The sequence below is a fragment of the Camelina sativa genome, chromosome 18 (genome assembly GCF_000633955.1).
Source record: "Camelina sativa cultivar DH55 chromosome 18, Cs, whole genome shotgun sequence".
In the NCBI taxonomy this organism is placed as follows: domain Eukaryota; kingdom Viridiplantae; phylum Streptophyta; class Magnoliopsida; order Brassicales; family Brassicaceae; genus Camelina; species Camelina sativa.
The window spans coordinates 20,274,761-20,280,666 of NC_025702.1; the positions used below are offsets into that span (position 1 = coordinate 20,274,761).

Sequence of the window (5,906 nt, forward strand, 5' to 3'; positions counted from 1 at the left end):
AAAAAAAAAAAAAAAAAAAAAAAAGGAAATTTGTGTAAGAAGAAAAAAGGAAAATTTGCCAGCTGGACAAAAGAAGAGTCAAGGTTGTTTTGACTACCGACTTTGTATAACCTGAATATGATTAGATCTCTCGACCGTCTATAAAATATAATGCGCTCTCTCTCATTCACATGATCACATCTTCCTCTACTAATCTTTTTCCGTCTTCGTTCCTCTCTCTGTAGTGTAAAAGTCTCTCCGCAACTTCTCGTTTCGTTGGTCGGTGATTCTGATGTCTTTCTTTGAATCGATGATTGGGTTTTTTTTTTCTAGGGTTTGGATTATGCTTTTATAAATCAATGAAGATGGCTTTTTTGATGGACACAAACTAGTCTCTGGTGTCTTTCTTCTCTCCGCTGCATCTTCTTCAGGAGGTAGTGTTCTTTCTCTTAACATCTCAGTCTCTCTTTGATGCGCGTGGATCTTACAACCCGATGATCATCTCATTCCTTCCTACTCAAGTTGTGAAATCTTCGTCTAGGGTTTTTATTGTGTTCACCTCTCGCTCCCTCTGTTATTATTCTTTTTCTTATTAACGCGTGATGCTCTGTTATTATATTTTTTTTTTTTGTTTAGTTCATTAAGTATGTTTCTTCGTCTTGCAGGTTGTTTTGTGAGCGAATCTATGATCCGATCATCATCGCTCCCCTACCGCTTCTGAATTTTCACTCCCCCCATACGGTTTGATTTACTTACTTGTTGATATTCTTCTAGGGTTTGGTCTCTGATTGTTTTTTTTTTTGTTTTATATATTTGTTCGGTTCCCTAACTAAGTAAGTAAGATTCTTTCTCTTGCAGGGTGTTTTGGAAGCGTATCAATGTTCCAATCATCCTTCCCTACGGTTTGATTTACTTATTTGTTAAATTCTTCTAGGGTTTGGTCTCTGAGTTTCGCCCCCTCTTCTGAGTTTTCACAGGTTTGATTTTACTTGTCATGTGTTGTTTGCGAGTCAATATTCTGGTTGATGATGCCATGGTCGATATCGCTAATTTGATTCTTCTTCTTTTTGATGTCTCTTAGGGTCTGTCTGGGCTCCTCTGATGTGATTGATGTACAAGGCTGTACCTGTGGGTTTATTCAGGTACTTCCTCCTCTCTGCCTTTGTTATGGTTTTAGCCTATGACCTTGTTATTTTTGTTGTTTCAGGTTTTTGGATGATGCTCTCATCAGTCAGTGATGGCTTTGACTGATCTTCCTGCTTCTGAATTTTCACTCCTCCTCCTACGGTTTGATTTTTTTATAAAATTGTATTCTTACTTGTCCTTGTGTTGTTGCAGGTTCCTGGTGTGGCGGATGAAGCTATATGGTCGATATGGCTGATTTGCTTCTTCTTCTTCTTTCTTATGTCTCTTAGGGTGCCGTCTGCTACTAAGTCTGGACTCCTCTGATGTGATGCACAAGGCTGGACGTCATTTGGTTGATATATTCAGGTATCTATTTCCTCCTCTTTCCCTTTGATATATATGTCTGCTATTTTGAGTTTTGGACTGCACCCATCAGGGACTTTTCAAACATGATTTGGGAGTTTCAAAGAGAAAACATTGTGTAATTAACATGTCAGTCTCTCTTTTGATGCAGATCGCCTGGATTACTAACTGTGTGGGAGGTTAAAAGAGAAAACATTGTGGGAGTTTTAGCTTTCAGGTTAATATTGGCTATTGTTGATCCTCAGCTTCTTGTGTTTCCCAGATGTGCTTGCTGTGTGTGTACACATCCAGATGAGATATACTCCACAAATTCTTTCCTAGACGAGAGTTTTGTTCTTAAACTTTGTCCTTTTTAGCTTCTTTTTTTTTGTATTCAGTGTCTTATCTATTCCTACCTTGTCTCTGTTTTTATTTTACAGGTTTTGGGTGATTCGTTTATCGATCAGTGATGGCTTTCAAATGGACACGCTTCGTCTCTGTGCTAAAGTTTCAGAAATTCAGAATTCCTTATCCAGTTTGATGGTTCTAATCCTGATGATTTGGTGGTTGTCATTGGTATGATTCCTTTCCTGCTAATCTAGTCTTTATCAAATCCAATCTTCACTCTGTTGGCATACATATTCTGTCTTTCCTTTGCGCTAATCATTTACTTGGACCAGACGCGTTACAGTTTCTGAGTCAAGTAACTAATAAGCTTCCTTATGTTACAGGTTACTCGGTTGTGTGAAGAACCTGCAATGATGCTAATCAGAGAATTCGGTCGCAGATATTCTTACCTTCCAAGCAAATAAGGTATTATGAAACCTCTTTCTTTAAATAAATCTCTCAAAATTGTTTTGAAGTTTGAAAGTCAATAGACGTGTAAATGTAACAGGTGAGACCGCTAAGAAGATATGATGGTTTTGGGAAATCGTGTAACTCTTTCCTTTTATTTCTCTGGTTTTTGTATTGATTCTCATGCTACATCTATTCCTACTGTTTAATACTATTCTTATATGCTTGTCACCGTGGCTTTTTTTTTTTTTAACTTGTCGTTCTGTGATTTCAGGTTGTGGTTGATGCTTTTATTGATAAAGTGGTGGCTTTGATGGACAAGCTTCTTTTCTGAGTTACGTCTTCAAAGGTTTTGTTCTTCCTCTTAACAAGTCTTTTACTTCTTTTTGTTTGTTTTGTACGTTACGTTTGTGTCTTCGTTTTGCAGTTGTGTTTTGGAAGCGAATTATGATCTGGATGGCAAGGGCTAACCTCACACAGAGACATCGTCCAAGCAGGTATGAGTCTTCTTTTCACCCTTGGGATTTAGGTTTTGCACTTAGTCTCTTATCTCAAATTTTCTAACGATGGTTCTTCTGATTCACTGAGCAGATCAGATAGAGATATCATTGACATTTAAGTTTTATTTTTTATGTTCTGTTTCTTTCAAGTTTATCCCTCAGCCAATGCGTTCTGTAATCATTGATGTAGATTTTTTCAGCTCCACATATGCCTGCAACACAAACAACTACACCACATCTGCTAGTTAGAATTTCAGGTATATACCATCCATTTATCACAGATTATATTTCATCACTTTAGAGCTGTTTGCTCATAGCTTAATGAATCTGTTTTATTGAAACTAGCAACTCATCTTTCATCTTCTTTTTTTTTTTTTTTTTCTCACTTGCAGGAACAATGACAAGGGCTTACCAGCCAAATCACACAGACATTCTTCAATTGCTTTAACGACAGAAGTGTCTAAGCAGGTATGAAGCTTCTTTATGTTTTTTTCTCACTTGATGATGTTGTTTAAATTAAGACTTGATAAATAACGATGGTTTCTCCTAATTTTTATATGTGCAGATCGGAGATGGTTTGAAGAATGATGAAGAAGACTCATACTGCTTAAGGTTTTCTTTCTATCATCAACACCACAATCCATAAGTGAAGACTGAAGTTTTTGGTTTTGTTTGTTGTCTCTATGGATTGGGTGGAAGATGATGTATGCATAGCTCACTTTCTTCCCATTATTACTACGGATGATGATGCCTTTCGAGTCTTACTTCACTTCAGAACAGAGTCATAGCTTGCGTATTGAATCTATTTTATTTAATCTACGAGCAACTAATCTTTTTTTTCCTTCTTCTCACTTGCAGGAACAATGGCAAGGGATAACCTGTCAGCTCACACAAACACATCTTCACAGAGAGACATCGTGTAAGCACTAAGCAGGTATGAAGCTTTGTATCACCCTTGGGATTATTCTGAACTTAGTCTCTTATCTCAAATATTAACGTTTGTTCTTTTGATTCACTTGAGCAGATCAAAGAGATATGATCAAATCCTATGTCATTGACATGTAAGTTTTCTTTATCTGTTCTCTTTCTTTATGTTCTGAACTTAGTCTCTTATCTCAAATATTAACGTTTGTTCTTTTGATTCACTTGAGCAGATCAAAGAGATATGATCAAATCCTATTTCATTGACATGTAAGTTTTCTTTATCTGTTCTCTTTCTTTATTTGATCTCTGTTGTTCGGTGGTTTTGTAAGATTGATTTTTTATTGTTATTTCGTCTTCTTTGTCATGTTCTGTGTTGTGTAGCTGAGACGAGACCTATTGAGTTTGGTGAAACCGAAGACTGCGGTTGGCCATGGCAAATACACATATCACAAGGAGCCAATGGAGATGTTTGTTCTGTGGATTCGTTTGGTTGTAGATCAAACTCAATGTCCAAGGTTCCATTTCTTTCTCTCTCATTTTCTTTTTGGTAGTTGGCTTGGAAACATTAACCTTGACTGAAGTGTGGCTTATCATGGCTATGTTGCAGATTGTGCATGACGAGCTAGTGAATTTGTGATGGATGCAGGAGATGTATCTGAGCTACGCTTTGCTATACCAGGTCTTAAAGAGGATTCAAAGACGACCAAACCCTAGAAGACCTCTTCCCATACAATTAAATTTGGTATTCTCTGATCTCACTCTCTCTCTCTCTTTCCATCCTTCTTCTTCTTCTTCTTCGTGTTTGCAAATTCTCATTTTGTTCTGGTTTTTTGGCCATGGATTTATATAGGTGATATTATGTTTCCATGGATGTTTGATGAGAGTCATGCCGTGAAGCCGTTTAACAAGGCTGCCACTGATATCTTGGCCAAGAAAAATGATTGACATTCATTCAAAACTAACAAGGTCCGTTTCTCTGAATCTTCTTCTGTTTCTCTTTTCTTATGGATCTGTTTTTCGTGTCTTCGTTATGTTGTTCTGTGTTGTGTAGCTGAGACGAGGCCTATGGAGATTGGTGAAACCGAAGACCTGCAGGAACACCTTGAAAGACAGCAGCTAAGCTCAGGGAAGGTTAATGAAGGTGTAGCTGATTCTCAACCTTCTAAACAGATGGAAGAGCTTCCGGATGAAAGTTCTGATGCGTTTATTGATGGCTCTCTTATGGAGAAGGTACTTAAGAGGAGAAGTATGCGGATGCGCAATGCAGAGAGCCGGGCAGGTATTACTGAATCGCCTTTACCTCGTTCCTCTTATCTTTCCAAATTCCAGGAAAACAGTTTTTACCAAAGAAATAGTTTATTTGTTTAATAATAGGAATCCCTTGAGGGAAGGACGATGCTGGATTTCCAGAAATCTTTGGTAAAGACAAAGACAGACTTCTTCAAGCTATTTCTCGTAACCAGGTGAAGGTACATATTTTTATATATCTAATGAATGTTTAGCTTTCTGCAAATCAGAGTGTCATAATTGCTTATCCCGCTTGTTTCTTGGTTGCAGATTATAGTGAGACGAGAAGACTGCTGTTGGCCATGGAGTTTGGTGAAACCGAAGACTGCTCTTGGCCATGACAGATACACAAAAGACATAACATAAGGATTCAAGTGAATAGCCGAGACTGGTGGAATTCTTGGAGGCTGCAGCTTGCGGACAGATCAATCTCAATGGCCAAGGTTCGAGTTTTTTTTTTTGGTAGTTGGCTTGGAAACATTTATCTTGACTGAAGTTTGTCTTGTCATGGCTATGTTGCAGATCGTACATGATGAACTAGTGAAATTGTGATGCCTGCTGGAGATGTATCTGATGAGCTACGCTTTGCTAAACCAGGTCTTAAAAACGACCAAACCCTAGAAGACCTCTTCCCATACAATTAAATTTGGTACTCTCTGATCTCACTCTCTCTCTTTCCATCCTTTGTCTTGTTTGCAAATTTGCCTACCATTATATGATAGTTGCTACTTGCTACATTGAAAACCAGTTGGGTGTCAGCCACTACTTGCTACCAGTTGGGTGTCAGCCACTGCTTTCATGACCAATGCATAAGGTTCTATACTCCATCATGTACTCTCAGCTTAGATAGATTTATTTACAGTTATAAAAAAAAACTGTTTCTGATACAGGTTTCGCATTCTTTTTTGGTGATGCAGGTTTTTGGTTAAAGAACTCTGGTGGGGGGGGGGGGGG

At 38.0% G+C, this 5,906-nt stretch overlaps 1 long non-coding RNA gene across 13 annotated transcripts; it reads left to right on the top strand.

Annotated features, from left to right (window-relative positions):
• LOC104762844 lies at window positions 153-5,899 on the top strand. Of its 13 annotated transcripts, none has more exons than XR_002036403.1 (27): window positions 153-225; window positions 313-413; window positions 645-720; window positions 838-956; window positions 1,061-1,121; window positions 1,187-1,470; window positions 1,619-1,794; window positions 1,887-2,022; window positions 2,178-2,259; window positions 2,342-2,381; window positions 2,516-2,590; window positions 2,669-2,738; window positions 2,932-2,998; window positions 3,134-3,209; window positions 3,307-3,445; window positions 3,600-3,675; window positions 3,766-3,802; window positions 3,896-3,932; window positions 4,047-4,180; window positions 4,273-4,407; window positions 4,516-4,631; window positions 4,717-4,944; window positions 5,040-5,134; window positions 5,223-5,395; window positions 5,475-5,601; window positions 5,701-5,766; window positions 5,870-5,899. It is a non-coding gene; the product is annotated as an uncharacterized LOC104762844 (long non-coding RNA). The 13 variants fall into 13 exon arrangements; XR_002036411.1 differs by lacking the exon at window positions 2,342-2,381 and having other exon boundaries at window positions 4,717-4,806; window positions 4,896-4,944; window positions 5,021-5,134; XR_002036410.1 differs by lacking the exon at window positions 2,342-2,381 and having other exon boundaries at window positions 4,717-4,806; window positions 4,896-4,944.